Here is a 17937-nt window from a genome sequence, read left to right as displayed (position 1 = left end):
AGAATGCAATTAAAAATTCAGAAACAGTGCTGTTTTTTTTTTTAAAGGCGTGGGTCCCCCCTAAAATCCATACCCGACCCTTATCCGAGCAATAACGAATCCGCTCAACTGCACATAACTAATCAATCCAAAAGGTTTAGAATGATAGACGTGTATTCTGACATGTAATAATATATAAAATGTAACCAGTTTTCTGTTTCTCAGGATTCTGCAGGTTCTCCATAAATCTGATGGTTGATTACTCCTGCCTGTTAGGAAAATAATGTTTTAGAAAATGGTGTGGGAGGGTTAACCTCTGAAAGCATAAATATTTATGCAATTCAATCAATCCCAGCCAAGCTAGGTGCTGTCTCTAAAGGTATGGCTGGGGAGAAGATAAACATTTGGGAAGGCATGATCAGAGTCTCCTCTCACCCGGGGACTTCCCCTAGGTGGAAGCTTGTGTGTGGGAAACTGCTACTTAGGCCTTAGCATGTGTGATAGATGGGGGACCAAATGAAGAGACATCTGTTGAAGCTGGGTTGGAGAAGGGATTTCTTACCGAAATGTGTTGTAAAGATGAGCTTGGGTGTGTTTGGATGCTTTTATCAACCCACATGGCTGAGTTCACCACAAAGCTGTCACCTGTAATGGGCCAATAATTTGTGGCAAAGACATTTCCCACCCTGCAGCCACATGTTTACATGTCCCTTGTATACAAGTGGCTACGAGGAATTTAATGCCCTGTCACAGTTGATTGACATTTTATGGGTGACAGCTTCCTGGTGGACTCAGCCATGTGAGTTTAGAAGAGCATCCAAACTCTGTCAAGCTCATCTCTAATTGTGAGAAGGACCCATCACCTAGACCTCCAAATATTGGGGAACCTGACCTAGGGACAGATGCCACATAGTGCTACATTTTCATGCGACTGCTCCTGCAGAGTGGACCATGCTTAATCACCTATGTTGTAGCAGGGCTGGGATGGATTTCCAGGAAATTGTCCCCGGTGGCTTGTGCTTTAGGTATCCTGTACACTAAACCACCTGCCCTGCATTTTGCCTGTATTCAGCAATAAACCAAAAAAAGACCCCTTGACGAGAGCCTGGGTTGTTAGTGAGCTATCAGGACTGAAAATAGGACAGGTAGCATCTGGACAGGTAGGGGGACCCAATCATTTTAATTGGCTTTCTCTGAAGTCATCGCTTCATAATCTAGTAATTTCATTTATGGAAGAAGAATATCAGTAAGGCCCTTTCCATTCCAATATGTCCATACAGCAAATATGTGGATTCACTTAACAAAAAATAGATTATGATCGTTCAGAACAGCATATATTATCAGATTATAAAAAAAAACTACTACAACAACCATTGCAATTAAGAAAATATGTACTGGTAATTCAATGCAAACTAATGGCATGGAGGATGTGGCACTGCTTTGCTTATACTGGTGAGGATACCAAGCAAAATAAGTTGAGATCCTACGTGATTCAGCTTATTTTGTAACAAACTGGCATCTCTGAAGATAGCCTGCTCTGCTTGCAAATCTGTCTGTGCATAATTGATCTTATCTCTCCTGAAAGATACCATCTTGATCTATCACACTTTCAAAACGTTAACTACCCGAGGACCAAAGCACAGAACTTGCTGGTTTTCCCTCCAATTTATTATTTTACTAAATAGTTTTATTTCCTTAAGTTGCTGTATTTTATGATGTTTTTAAAACAAATTTAGCAGATTTTAATACACATGTTTTCATTTTATACAGTAGGTTTAAATAGGTAAAAAGTCAAGAAACTAGAATACAATAGAAGAAAAATTTCCACTAACTTTTGCAAACACTACTTTTGAATCATTAGCTCAATGCTGGATCTTATTTTCTTTTTTTTCTTTTTTTTATATAATTGCCTAAGTCTACTGAGAACAAGGATTTTTTTTATATATAATACATAAGAGAGGCAAAGCCCAAAGTACAAGTTTGTCTTTCAATTTAAGACTGTTATTTTAATCTTTGATGCTACTGTATGTTGTTTCCAGGATAAAAAAGTATTTGTGTAAGTCATTAGTGAAACCTTAAGATGAAGCTGGGTTTGTGTAGCCATACATTTGTGAAATGAAACAGTTTTTACAGATACCTGATTGCAAACTGGCTGATAACATGTTATGAATGTTTGCAATGTAAGGGCAATGGTCATCCAGCATGTTTAATGTGCTGTTTGGAACCTAGAATTTAAGGAGAAATTTAGGCAATAAATGAACGTGTAATCTGCTAATTCTAGTCAACAAATGAAGAAGCTGTGCTAAAGTCAGAATGTTTCTTCTATTCACTGTAAAGCAGTCCAGTGCAAAAAACAGCCGATTTCCTTCAAAGGGCATGTAGAAATGTACCTGTACTTTGCTTCCCTGCAAATCAGGGGTAAAGGCACAAAATTCCAAGCCATTCTTGTTAGCGCTTAGGCCCATGTCACACTGGCAATCCTGTTGCTGGCAAGAACCTACCAGTGAAAGGATTGCTAAAATATGCTGTGAAAACATTTACCTGCTTGCATGTGGCATTCCTTTGCCAACTGGAGGGAGTCATTGCTACCTCACTGATAAAAAAAAAACCTGCAGCATGTATGTACCCTCAACACCCATGTTTTGTTTGCTTATGTTCATCATGCAGCTTTCAAGTTCCAGCAGAATGGGGAATGTTGGCTCTTGGACAATCAATGCACTCTCTAACAACCCAAGACCCTTTTTCACATTTGTGGGGTATTTTAACTGAGCTTTTCCTGTTTACATGGTCTCTATTATGGTATCTTCTAGAATGTACACTTCAATGTTGCACGTATTTTTTGGGGTATCTTGCATGGTTGAGACCTCCTCTATCCCCTTTAGCTAATACTCACCTCCCTCTTGTGTCCTTTATCTTCTTTTTCCCCTCTCTTCTTTACAGTGGGTTTAAACATCATGACCACTAAACCTCACACATTTAAGAAAATAAATCGGGCTATAAGAGGGGTACCTCATCCATTTGGAATATTGCAAAAAAACTTGGATACTCTACTGGTACCAAGAGAGGAATGGCCATACCTTTTTGTAGTAAAACAAACTATTTATTACAAAAATGTAAAAAAATTATATTAAAACCACGTATTCATTTTTTCATAGGACAATATTTGCCATATATTGAAAAACCAACACGTCTTTGTTAAATGTTCCAAGAGGTCAACGCAATTCGCATAGTTGCTTGTTCAGGATCTCAATGTCATGGCAGCAAAGAAATTTGGCCTATCTAAGAGAAAAATTATAGTAATTAATACATTAGCATATTTTAGAGATCTAGGCAACTTGCTGTGTCTCGTAGATCAACTTGCGTATCATCCCATGAGCCTTGCACAAAGATGGCGGCACAACATGTAGTGCGGACAGAGTATATTGTGTGGGGCGGCAAAACCACATATATGGTATACACAAATGTGGCCCTATGCAAAGAAACAAGGACAGGTACACAACTAATAGCTAGTAAAACCAACTTGTTTATGCGTTGTAAGAGTGCCTTACATTTATCATGCTTATCTGTAAATGGCGTGGAAAAAGTGGTACGTAAGTTTTTGCTTAAATGCCCATTCATCAAGACAATCATACCGACCTACAATATTTGATATTTACTTAAACACCATCTAACAACAAACAGTGGTATGGAGCTGATGAACAAGAAAGGCATAATTTACCACGTGGTTCCACAGTGTCACTTGCTCTTCCTAGAAGGGAACCAGCCAATCCTCTTGTTGTATCTTACAAATATTCCTCCCAGTATGCCAAATCAAGGTTTTAAAGCTTCCTACAATAATATAAGGAGATAAATAGAGCCAAATACAGGGCAATCTTAGAAGAAAATATTTTATGCCCTGTACACACAATCAGGCATTTGCCCGGCCAAACTCACATAGGAATTCCAATGGAATTCCATCAGCGTAAAAGAGAACATGTTCTCTATCTAAACACTGATGGAATTTCTCGGAAAAAAGTCAGATGGGGCATACACACGGTCGGAATTTCCGATGGAAAAAGTTTGTCTGACTTTTTCCATCTGAAATTCCGATCTTGTGTACAGGGCTTTAGAGTCTGCAAAAGACTTGAGACTGGGGCAGAGGTTCACCTTCCAGCAGGACAACGACCCCAAACATACAGCCAGAGCTACAATGGAATGGTTTAGATCAAAGCATATTCATGTGTTAGAATGGCCCAGTCAAAATCCAGACCTAAATCCAATTGAGAATCTGTGGCAAGACTTTAGAATTGCTGTTCACAGACGCTCTCCATCCTATTTGACAGAGCTTGAGCTATTTTGCAAAGAAGAATGGGCACTCTGGAGATGTGCAAAGCTGGTAGAGGCATACCCAAAAAGACTTGCAGCTGTAATTGCAGCGAAATGTGGTTCTACAAAGTATTGACTATGGGGCTGAATACAAATGCACACCACACTTTTCACATATTTACTTTTAAAAAATGTACGTAAAATATTTTGAAAGCCATTTATCATTTTCCTTTTTCTTGACAATTATGTACCACTTTGTGTTCATCTATCACATAAAATCCCAATAAAGTACACTCATGTTTTTGGTTGTAACAAAATTTGAATATTTCAAGGGGTATGAATACTTTTTTAAGGCATTGAAAATGTAAAAAAGTCAGGCTTAACATTTGACCCAAATGTTCCCATATCTACTCTATCAATGGTCCAACAAACTCTTCAACGTGTGTATAGACACGGGGAGCCTTTTATTTAGCAGAGCTGTTCGTATCTATCTGGCGCACGCCCCCCCAATTGCATGGGGTCACGCCTCATTAGCATGGCTTACGCCCACTTACGACGACTTACGCCCAAGAAACCCAGCGCAGATTTGGCAGCATTGGCTTTGTGAATCCAGTGCTTGTCTTTCTGCGCTGCGTCTGCGTACCGTAAAAAATATACGCTACGGCGGCATAAATATGCGCCGACGTATGTGAATCCGGGCCAATGTGTTTTTTTTTTACATGTATTTGGAGGAAGGTATGTTAACATTCTCTACATCCTTCTGAAATGCTAGGATATACCTAACAGGCAAGATACTTGAGCTCATAAAGGCAGGATTCATATTGCATACAGGGCAAAGTGCTGTCGTATGTTAGGCATTCGTTCCGACGTGATTCTGAGCATGCGCACTGGGACGCGTCCATGGGACGGCGCATGCGCCGTTCGTTATTCGTATCTGTCTAGCGCTCGGCCCATCATTTGCATGGGGTCACGCCTCATTTGCATGGCTCATGCCCACTTCCACTTACGGCGACTTACGCCGAGGAAACCCAGTGCAGATTTGGGAGCAATTGCTTTGTGAATTTGGTGCTTGCCTTTCTGCGCTACGGCGCCGTAGCGTATATGAGATACGCTACGGCGGCATAAATATGCGCCAATGTATGTGAATCCGGGCCAACATGTTTCACCATGAAAATGATTTCATAATAAAATGTGTGACAAACAGCTTATGTGCACAGCCTGAGTAAAGATTTTTAACTTATGATAGGAATATTCTTGTATAAAAATGTTAAATGTTATCTTTTGTTAAATGAAGGGGTACAAATTCAGGATCTAAAATACCAAGCAAACTTGATGAAACATTCCTGCATAGTCGGCATTATAAAATTTCCATTCTTCAGTTCCTGTGATCTTTAGTTAAATGTCATCGTATTTGCAATATTCCTTTTCAAGACTTGAGAAAGCAGATATAGTATCAATATAGAAAGTCAATAGTGTAATATTTCACACTGTTTCTGTCTAGACAGGAATCCTGTTGTTAAAGTCATCAGTCACCCAGAGCTTCCAATTGTATTTATTTTTCTCTCAGTTTTGGTTTGTGGGGATTTCCTCATGAAATAATTAGCATATATTATAGTGTACACAGACTTATTTGCCACAGCATATGGTGCACTGCGACAGTGTCTAGTGGAGGTCTGTGCTCTTTGAAGGTGTGTGAGAAGTACTGTAGAGAAAAAAAATATTTTTTTACTAGTTGACCTACAGATCATTGGCAGCTTCCTAGAGGTGTGTTTGAATGTGTGGTGATAGCCATACTCTAGCTTATATCTTCAACGAGTAGAGGTGTGTAAAATTTTGAATGCTGGCTCTGACTGTGTATGAAGAGTTGGTACCTCTTACTTAATAGGCAGGCTGTGGGTTTAAAATGATATAGCTTTGAGAAATCTGCTTTCCTGGAGAAGTTAGGAAAGCCATAGGACATAAAACATTGGTTCATAATCCTTTTACAATTATAGCCAGTCTGAAAATTAAAAACTGTCAATCATGGTGCCTAATGCTAAGACAATAGCGTAATTCCGTGTTTGTTGTGAAGAACAAATAAAAAAAAAAAAAAAAACAATATTCTCTTATGCCACTTGCAAGGATTTTAACAAATTAGTCTTACCATGTATCTGTTTGTTTTAGCAGACTGATTGCAGGCTGAATACTGTATGTATGGGGGGCCTTGTGCAATACAATCACTTAATGAACTCTGTTCTGATAATAAAAGCTGCAGTGTCCAAATCCCTATAGTACTTCCTTATTGGGAAGTATCGCACACAAATCGGATTTCTTATTACATTTCAGGGGATGTTCTGTTTGTCAGTGGTTTAGAGCAGTGGTCATCATCCCTGTCCTCAGGGCCCACTAACAGGCCAGGTTTTATGTATTACCTTGGGGAGATGCAGACTAGAATACTGCAATCACTGAGCAGCAAATTACGTCACCTGTGATGTACTTCAGTTATCTTGCAAACCTGGCCTGTTAGTGGGCCCTGAGGACAGGGTTGATGACCACTGGTTTAAAGAATGCCTTCAGGGGCGAGCCCATACAAAAAACAACCTCAATCTCTTATGCTTGGTTACGAGATCAACCGGTCAGTGGAGATGACGGATTCAGGGAGAGATGGTCGCAAGCTCTGGATATTCCGATTTCGGAGTCTCAGTGATGGAGATCCTGTATTCTTGCTCACAAGTGCTCCTTGAGCACCAGAACGCAGGAAACTGCTTACAAATTGCTCACCCACTGGTATGCTACGCCGGTAAAACTACACTCCTGGTTCCCGCAGACACCAGATACATGCTGGAGGTGTGGCAAAGACAAGGGCACCCTCCTCCACATTTGGTGGCAGTGCCCCCTGATTGCCTCCTATTGGCAAAAAGTTTGCGTAGCAATCCAGATGATTACAGAGACTAAGCTGAGGCTTGATGCTGCATGTTGCCTCCTACATATCTCAAACATGTCCTACCACAATTACAGGAACTCGTTATCTAAGCACCTTTTGAATGCTGCCAAGGCCCTTGTGCCCTTGTTTTGGAAATCTTCCCGGGTCCCTTCGATCCGTGACTGGTTGTCCAGAGTAACTAAAATCTATAACATGGAGGAGACTGTAGCTCAATCCTCAGATCACAATGAGAAGTTTTTCCAAACCTGGTCCCCTTGGATCCAATTTAGATTTTCACCGGCTTACGAACAGATGCTGTCTGAGACCCAGATCACCTAGACTAAGTTGATGCTGCCTTTCCATACACATTATGACCCTCAGACACTTTGCTGGAGCTGACACATGTCCTACCCCCTCTGTACCCCCACCCGCCCTCATCCATCCTTTTCCTACTTCGTCCCCTCTCCCTATGTTCTCTCTCTTAACTACTTTATTTTCTACACTGATACTTGTAGATTATTTTGTTACAGACGTTTATCTGACGTACACCACTCCTTATGCTTTGCACAACTTACTTTTGTCATTTAACCACTTCCCGACCGCCGCATGTAGATATACGTCGGCAGAATGGCACGGACAGGCACATCAACGTACCTGTACGTGCCTGCCTAGGCGTGGGTCGGGGGTCCGATCGGGAACCCCCCTCGCTACACGCGGCGGTCGGGTTCCCTCGGGGAGCGATCCGGGACGACGGTGCGGCTATTTGTTTATAGCCGCTCCGTCGCGATCGCTCCCCGGAGCTGAAGAACGGGGAGAGCCGTATGTAAACACGGCTTCCCCGTGCTTCACTATGGCGCTGCATCGATCAAGTGATCCCCTTTATAGGGGAGACTCGATCGGTGACGTCATTCCTACAGCCACACCCCCCTACAGTTGTAAACACACACTAAGTGTACACTAAATCCTACAGCGCCACCTGTGGTTAACTCCCAAACTGCAACTGTCATTTTCCCAATAAAGAATGCAATTTAAATGCATTTTTTGCTGTGAAAATGACAATGGTCCCAAAAATGTGTCAAAATTGTCCGAAGTGTCCGCCATAATGTCGCAGTCACGAAAAAAATCGCTGATCGCCGCCATTAGTAGTAAAAAAAAAAAAATTAATAAAAATGCAATAAAACTATCCCCTATTTTGTAAACGCTATAAATTTTGTGCAAACCAATCGATAAACGCTTATTGCGATTTTTTTTACCAAAAATAGGTAGAAGAATACGTATCGGCCTAAACTGAGGAAAAAAAAAATTATATATGTTTTTGGGGGATATTTATTATAGCAAATGTAAAAAATATTGCATTTTTTTCAAAATTGTCGCTCTATTTTTGTTTATAGCGCAAAAAATAAAAACCGCAGAGGTGATCAAATACCACCAAAAGAAAGCTCTATTTGTGTGGAAAAAATGACGCCAATTTTGTTTGGGAGCCACATCGCACGACCGCGCAATTGTCTGTTAAAGCGACGCAGTCCCGAACTGTAAAAACACCTTGGGTCTTTAGGCAGCATATTGATCCGGGGCTTAAGTGGTTAAACTTTTTTTTTTTTTTGCCAAGTACAACCGTTATTTACTGTACTTTATCGATAGAACACCATGTGTTGGACTTTTTTCTATGCTCTGTATTATGCACCTGTGGGAGCTGTGACTCCCGATTTCAACCTCTCTGACTTTTCCTTCAATAAACTGGATGTAATAAAGAATGCCTTCAGGTTGCCATATTGCATTGCATTTTACAGAAGATGACAGTGGCTGCAGATTGAAAAGGAAAGATATTTTGGGTATCCTAACTGGTGCACCAGTCTAAAACTTGTGCAAGATGGACTGCTATATGGTATTTTGTAAAGTCTGGAAAACCCAAGCCTCCCTGTAGTTTGGGGAAAGACAACAGGATGTGAGAACTGTGGGATTTGTGGGCCCACAAAAATATGGTGAATTCCCTTCATACATGTTTAGGAAACGCCTTAGGAACTCCAACAGGGTTTGCAACAGGTAGAAAAGAAGGGAGAATGTTTATCTTGAGGACACGGTTTCTCCCAAATCACAAGAAACACTTGGTTGACCACCTCCGGAGGTCCTGACACATTGTGGTCAAGAGTGGGGGGAAGTTGGCTGAGAAAATCTTTAAAGAAAGGGTTGGGTAAGTCTCCAGATGGCAAATGTATCTGTCAGTCCACTTAAAGGTAATTAAGGGGAACAGAGTTTAGTTGCTCCAGAGCTTAGTAAATGTGCAGAAGCTCCAATGACTTTCATCTACCAATAAAATTAAATAGGTTTTATACCTCTGAAAAAAATGAAAAAAAAAAAAACCTGCAAGAAAAAGGCATAATGAGCTAGTATGCATCGCATGCTAGCTTATTATGAAATACTTACCTTAAAACAAAGCTGTTGCAGCAGTCCCCCCACAACACTGTCATGGCCAACATCTTTCCTGGAGCTGCTTCCAGGTTCACAGGCTCCGGTGCTGTGATTGGCCAGAGCCACAATGATGTCACTCCCGCAAATGCGTGTGGGAGCCACTGTTAACTGCACAAGCTTGGAAAGAATGTCACACATGGCCTGTGCCTTCAGAGAGCATGCGGCAGTGATGTCATTGGCTGCATATACTGGAAATATCTCCTAAACTGTACAGGTTTAGGGGATATTTTCAATACCAATAGGTAAGCCTTATTATAGGCTTAAAAAAGTATAAAAATGTGGCGCTTACTCAATACTAAACAATAATAAAAAAACAATAATCCGATGCAGTGTAATAATTAGGTAAGACAATCCTCAAATGTGCAAGAACGGCAATTAAGTATAATAATTAAGGAAGGGAATCCTCATTAAATGTGCAAAAAAAGCAATAAAGAGCAGAGCAATGTGTTCAAAATGTGCAAAAAGACAGTCAAATATGTGTAATAAATATTCAAAGGTGAAGTGCAATAAGTGCCACAAAGTGACAAATGGTGAAAAAATATATATACAGTAAATGTCCATTCAGAAAAATACAGTTCATATAATAAAGTGAATGTGCATATAGCAATTCGTCCCAGTGTTTCCCCCATCCACGGTGCGCTAATGGTTTGCCCCAGCCTCTCACCTCATCCGAAGACCAGATCCATCAAGACTCAGAACATACAACGGGCTAATAGGTGTGGGGGTGGCAATGGCCTTTTTCCTGCTTCTGTGGCTGGATGAATATGGGGGGCTGTGGATGGGGGATTTATTGTAAATCAAAGGGGCCCTAGATGCTACAGGCTATCGGTATTGACTGCCGATTCAGAAGCCTGTAACTTGTCAATCCACACTAAGTCACACTAAGTCACACTAAGGCCCCCGTACACACGGTCGGTTTGGTCCGATAAGAATGAACCAAAGTACATTTTCATCGGACTAAACCGACCGTGTGTATAGGCTATCGGTCTGTTTTTCTTCGGTCCAAAATTTTAAAACATGCTTCAAAACTGAACCGATGGACCGCTGCCCCATCGGACCAAACCGATGGTTAGTACAGAAAAGCATCGGTTCAAAACCCGTGCATGCTCAGAATCAAGTCGACGCATGCTTGGAAGCATTGAACTTCGTTTTATTCAGCACGTCGTGTGTTTTACGTCACCGCGTTCTGACCCGATCAGATTTTGAACTGATGTGTACACACATCAGACCATCAGGCCACTTCTGCGATGAACTGATGAAAACGGTCCGTCGGACCATTCTCATCGGTTCGGTCCAACCGTGTGTACGGGGCCTTAGTCCTTCCCACTGCTTTCTGGATTGACAGCACTGCCTCTGTTGCTGAAAACCCCTCCACTATCCCACTATGAGCTGCAGTGTCTGGGAGAGGGAAAGTGTAAAACACAAATGAAAGAGGATTTGGTTTAAGGAAGGTAAAAGTAAGAGGTAAGAGTTTTTTGTTTTAAAGGGGTTGTAATGGTTTGTGTTTTTTCGCATCCCATGCATTAAGGTGTAAAAACACCTTGCAATGACAGCCCCCCAGCCCCCCCCCGTTTTACTTACCTGAGCCCGTTTACCTGCTGTGGACGTGTCTGGCGTCCTCTTCTCCATGGAGTGTGGCTGTTGATTGGCTAAATTGGATAAATTGAAAGCAGCGCAGCCATTAGCTTGTTCTGCTGTCAATCACATTCAATGACGCGGTGCGCCAGGGGAGTTGCCGAGTGATACTGCCGGCTGTATCACGGGAGTGCACCCGCAAACTAACCCCCTTGGGAGAGCGCTTCCCATGAAGGGGGTTAGCTTTTGCGGGGAGGAGCCGAGGCAGCCACTGAGTGACCCCAAAAGACGAGGATCGGGGCCACTCTGTGCAAAACGAACTTACAGTGGAGGTAAGTATAACATGTTTGTTATTTAAAAAAAAACAAAAACCTTACAACCCCTTTAAGTTATGAGACTTGTGAACCACGCTTTGGTATTTGTTTAGATTGTCATACAGGAACATTTAGTGGTACTTTAAGTACTTGTAAGGACATGGATCCTGATTCTCCTCATTGCAGTCATCATAACTGATTTATAGGGCATGGCTTGGTTTAGTATTCCAAGGGAAAACATTAAGGGTTGCAATTTCTAAAGTCTCACTCTTTGAGTGCTACTTGCCTGGCTCTTATGCCTGACCCTCTGGCTTCAATACTTTGAGTCGCTAACCCAGATTAAGTATGTCAAGGACTTCTGATCTTACTTTCATGGTTTGCATAATAGTATCTCGAATCTTTACAATCATAAGGTTAGCAAAACCATTAGAAGGTAGTCAACAGTGACTTCCCCCGCTTTCCTCTTAGAAAGATTTGCTTTATATGCAGAGGGAAAAAAATAATAACTTTAGCTTGTAAGCAGGCATAACAACACTGTAACAACCCATCAGTCAGGTATAATACTAGCTGTACTGTATATTTTAGCCAAATTTAATAAGTATTAAACAAAATATGAGCATATACCAATCAGAGCTGTCAGATTCAGTATTTAAGCAGACTATTATAAAAGAAAAACACACCTTGCCTGTGTTCAGAGTCTGATCTAAGAAATGCTTGTCAAAAGATGTTGGCACCCCATGCACTTATTAATTATAAACCATCATTTAATCTAGCCTACACCACCTTACATCACGCCATGTCATTTTAGTAGTATAGTTATGATGTTCATGCTTGTGGACTGACATTAATTGCCTAATGTTTATGGCCTCTATTAACATTTGGCAGTTTGTATTTTTTTTCTTTATTTTTGATCTTCAACATACTGCCATGTGCTGTAATATAATATTAGTTTTAGTGCAATATGATCTAGCTATGTTTGTTGAACAGATTTTGGTGTGTTCAGGAACTACTTCATGTGGATAATTTATGGTTTGAAATGTATTCTATTGCTAAGGATTTAACATACAATGTGTTAAATTCAATAACAGCATTTAAAAACTCTACAATGTTAAAAGGGGCACTCAGGACAGCAATTACTCCACAGAAAACTTGAAAGTTTTATATATTCAACAGGGGAAAGTGTCAAGCCCTGCTGGCTGATGACTATATGTTGGGTTCCAAATCACAATATAGTACAAAGGCCCGGATTCACAAAGCACTTGCGCCGACTTATCTCAAAATACGCCGCGTAAGTGCAAATGTGCACCGTCGTATCTGTGCGCCGGACCCACAAACTAAGATACGCCTAAAAACAGGCTTCAACCCGCCGACGTAACTTGCCTACGCCGGCGTAGCGTGGGCGCACATTTAGGCTGGACGCATGTGGCGCTCCCATTGTTTAGCCATTCAAATATGCAAATTAGGGAAATACGGCGATTCACGAAAGTACGTGCGCCCGACGCAGTCTACGCGATGTGCGCGTAAGTTGTACGTTTGGCGTAAAGTTAAGCCCCATAAAGCAGGTGTAACCCAGCAGCAGACATGCAAAGGTCTGCACCAGGGAACTCAAGCCGGCGTATTTTACGTTGTTTATGTTGGACGTGTGTCTGGCTGGGCGTAGGTTACGTTCACGTCATAGGCAGTGATCTGGCGTAGTTTGGGCAGTTGTTCCGATGTGGTTTTGAGCATGCGCAGAGGGATGCGTCCACGTCCCGGCGCATGCGTAGTTGGTTATACGTATCTGTCTGGCGCTCGGCCCATCATTTGCATGGGGTCACGCCTCATTTGCATGGCTCACGCCCACTTCCACCTACGCCGACTTACGCTTTCGAAACCCAGCGCAGGTTTGGGAGCAGTGGCTTTGTGAATTCCATGCTTGCCTCTCCATGCGCTGCGTCGGCGTAGCGTATTTTATTTGCGCTACGGCGGCGTAATGTGTGCCCGCTCTCTGTGAATCTGGGCCAAAGTCCTTAAACCACCTTTACATGAGCTTGTTTTAATCTGATCTTAAAATGGGAACCCCATAAATATACAACTGCAAGTTCTTTTCTTTGCCACTAATTACACCACCACTTAAAGGGTTTGTAAAGGTAATTTTGTTCCCCTAAATAGCTTCCTTTACCTTAGTGCAGTCCTCCTTCACTTACCTCATCCTTCGATTTTGCTTTTAAATGTCCTTATTTTTTCTGAGAATTCCTCACTTCCTGTTCTTCTGTCTGTAACTACACACAGTAATGTGAGTCTTTCTCCCTGGTGTGGAGTGTCGTGCTTGCCCCCTTCCTTGGACTACAGGAGAGTCAGGACACACTCTACGTTGCAGATAGAGAAAGGAGCTGTGTGTTAGTGGGAATCCTGACTCTTCTGCTCGCCCCCTAAAGGGAGGGGTGAGCACGACACTCCACACCAGGGAGAAAGCCTTGCATTACTGTGCAGAGTTAGACAGGAGAACAGGAAGTGAGGATTTCTCAGAAGAAAGAAGGACATTTAAAAGCAAAATGGAAGGATGAGGTAAGTGAAGGAGGACTGCACTAAGGTATCGGAAGCTATTTAGGGGGGGGGGACCTTTACAACCCCTTTAATGCTTTCCAACATTGATATAAAAATGATCCAAGGCATCATATTAGTCACAGTATTTATTTATTTTTTCTTTATAAAGTGTTGCTGTGTCCCTGTTGGGGAGATTCTGTTTTATTTTTTCTGGTAAGCAATGTCACTGGGACAGAAAGAAAATAATAAACCCAACATTTTACAGTTGTCACCAGAACAGAAGTTGAGGGAATATTTTTTAATCAGGACATTTATTCATTTTTGTGTTCCCACTTTGGGGAGATTTATTATCACTTTCGTTGTTGTGTCCCCAGGACAGGTAAAGAAGGGAGACCATCTTAAGAGGACATACAGGAGTAGAGCATAAAAAATTGACAAGCATTTGCCCTGCCTTACTCTTTAAAAAAAAAAAAAAAAAAAAAACGTATCACAAAGGGGAACTGCTAGTGTGGAAAAGTTAATCAAAATTTACTTTGCCATTACTTTGTGTTAATGGGATCCAAAACTAATCTAAGCGAGCCAGCACATTATGGAATGCTTTAGCACACTAGGCCAGTTTGAACTTCTGGCTTTGGTCTGAAAACCCAATAGTTATGCAAAGGACACTTGAATTTTGACAGCAAATTTTGATTTAGTTTTAGTTTTCGTCTTTTGACTAAAATGGCATTTTAGTTTTAGTCCCATCTTCTGTGGTTGTTTTAGTCGTATTTAGTCAACTCAAATCCTCAGTACATTTTAGTCAACTAAAATCGAATGGGTTTAATTAACTGTAATGCAGTATTTGAGCATTTCTCTACAATTTCCAAACTCGTTGTATACTCCTGGAGTGAAAAATCGAATATGTTATTATTTATGATATTAAGGTTTAAACATGCACTACAGACACAGATTTATTCACTATACCACGTCTTTATTTAACCACTTGCCGACCGCCGCACGACTATGTACGTCGACAACATGGCACGGGCAGGCAGGTACGTCCATTTAAATGTGTCTTGCGAAGTGCGGCCGTGGGTCCCGGGAACTCGATGTTCCCGGGAGGCCCGCGATTGCAGTCGGCAAGGGCAAGGGCAGAACAGGGGAATGTCTTTTGTCATTTGTGGGGTCAATACCTGAGGAATTATTTACAGAATACATGTCCCTACTATATTATTATCGTAATAATATTTCTACCATTGTAGCTTATACTGCAATCTAGTGACAAAACACTGTACTACAGCTTTGCAAGTCAAAAAAGACTTTGTTTGATCTTACAATTCCTTTTCTGGACTTACTTTGCAAACTATTTAGTATTTGATGTACATTTAAACCCAGGTCACTAAAATCTCAAATATCCTTTTATATGTTAATGTCATTTTTACTCTTTATTTAAATCTAAATCTTTCATTAAATGTATACCTTTTATGTTGCCGCAAAGGTACTTTTCCAGGGTCTTCCTGACGGGCCCAGGTACACTATAGCCTATGGGCCGAGCATTTGACCGGAAATGTACGATTGCGGCGTCGTCCAGTTTAGCTGTCATTCCCCTATTCTGCCTCGTGACACTGTCACTGATGACCGTTCTCCGTGATCAGCAATTTTGATTTCTTTATCACATACCTGTAAAAATCCTAATTTTTGGCAATAAAATTACATAAACCCCTATAATAATATATTATTTCAGAAAGCAGAGGCCATGTAGAATAAAAAGGTGATAGTTGCAGATTTTAGCTTCACATGATATTTGTGCAATTTTTTATTAAATGCAAATTCTCAGGAAAAAATATAATACAACACATTTTATTGCAAAACCACACCATATAATACCCATTTTTGGTAATATGTAAAAGATAAGGTTGCATCGAATAAATAGATACCTAACATTTCATGTTTTAAAATGGCGTGTGCCCTCAATATTGCTAAAAAACTGCAGTGCCCAAAAAACACCATAGGTGACACTTTAAAAGCCTTTACAGCGCATCAGTTTAGAGTTAGGGTTTAGACATGGAAACAGACTAGTGAGCTGAGGGCGGGGGGAATAATACCAATATATTATGATTGTGGAAAGATGTAAAAATAGAAACGTGTACCATTTACTCTGTCACTGCAGGAGGAGAGGCAGGTTCTTGTTAGTACCTAAACGGAGGCTGATTAAAACGTGGGAGGCTGTGATGGCTTGATTCACTGTCATCAGTCACCAATTTATTATGAAGGATAACTTCACACATTTGCTGTTGAGAAATCGAGAAATAGCATTGTGTAATGGACCATTGTATGCATGAAATCATTGATCTGGCTACCCACTGAGTTGATTTCATGTGGCTACTGTATGGGTCTTCAGCTCAACTTAATAAAATGTGGCATAGTTTAGTATCTGCTTTACTGTTGTAATGCTGCTGTTATTTAAGGATTTGATAATATTATTTCATGTCCTGTATGTTAAAGAATTACATGTATATGATGATGTTACATAGACGGTGTTATACACAGGAACGGGATAAAATGATATTCTATCAGGGATGGACTGGTCATTGGGACTACAGGGAGTTTCCCGGTGGGCCGATGGCTCAGTGGGCTGGCTTCAGTGACAGTGGATCGCCACCCCCCTCTGCTCCTCTGTCTCTCCCTTCCTGCAGCGCTCACCTGGGGGGGAACAAAGAAGAAGGGGGAGGACTAGAGGAGCAGGGATGTCGACAGAGGAGCATAGGGGAGGGGTCAGACAGCTGACTCAACACCTATGGCCTGGGAGTTTCTCCCTTCTGCCTAATCTTGTCCCATAAGGGGGGGCACCGAACTGATTCTTTGCCCTGGGTGAAATAATGTCTAGCTTCCTCACTGGTACTGCTTATAAGAGTACCAGTACCAACCGTTCTATTCTAATAAAGTAGAACGGCTAGTGGTTAGTGAAGGGGGAGAGGGGGTGCGGGTGGCCGGGGGGGGGGTGCGGGAGTTGTCCGGTCGCCATGGGAGAGACCTGTCAAAGTGGGCCAGTCTGGATGAAGTCCAGGGCCAAGTTTCTGTCCCAGTCCAGCCCTGTATTCTATACATGCAAACAAGGACAACTGTGGACCAAACCATGTACAAGCACAGGTGCTTGGAATAGCAAGTTGGTTGTGAGTTACTCAATCAGTCATCAACTGTCCAATACTCAAGACTAAGCTGGCCCAGGCACTGGTTTGATTGATAGATGTAATGTTGTTTCTGGATATATTCATAGGGGGAGTGGTACTAAAACTGGTGCACACAGGATTTGGTGCAGCTGTGCATTTGTAACCAATCAGCTTCTAGGATTTATTGTCATAGCTTAATTGAACAAACTGAAGTTAGAAGCTGACTGGGTACTCAGCACCAGATTCTGAGTGCACCAGTTTTAGTAATTGTTCTTTATAGATTATTTTAGGCTGGGTTCACACCTATTCAAATTAAATGCGGGTTTCCTCTGCATCCAATTTACATCAAATCGCATTCTTCGATCAACCAACCAAAATCTACTTCAAATCCCCAAGTCCCGCTACAAGTCGAAAGGAGAATGAAGATTTGCAGTCCAAGGACCCCGGCTGTGGAACGCGCTACCAACTAACATCCGATTGGAAGCAAATCATCGGGCCTTCAGAAAAAACTCAAGACTCACCTCTTCTGAAGGATGAGGACGACAATGGATACCATGCGCCTTGAGGCGATTCAGTCCGCATTTGTAGTGCCAGGGCCGGCGCTAGCAATAGGCCGATCAGGCGGCTGCCTAGAGTGCCAGGGTAAGGGGAGCGGCAAAATCCGGATCCCCAGCCACTTGCTGGGGATTCAGGTTATTAAAGAACGTCCAGGACTGAC

General features: G+C 41.7%; 1 protein-coding gene across 3 annotated transcripts in view; it reads left to right on the top strand.

The window, feature by feature from the left end:
* Positions 1-17937, top strand: part of GRID1 (glutamate ionotropic receptor delta type subunit 1) — a 1428863-nt gene that overhangs the window by 623730 nt on the left and 787196 nt on the right. The gene's annotated exons all lie outside the window — the stretch shown is intronic.

The sequence above is a fragment of the Rana temporaria genome, chromosome 8, assembly GCF_905171775.1.
Source record: "Rana temporaria chromosome 8, aRanTem1.1, whole genome shotgun sequence".
In the NCBI taxonomy this organism is placed as follows: domain Eukaryota; kingdom Metazoa; phylum Chordata; class Amphibia; order Anura; family Ranidae; genus Rana; species Rana temporaria.
Note: the sequence above shows the minus strand (reverse complement) of the source record. Positions and strands in the feature narration are given on the sequence as shown.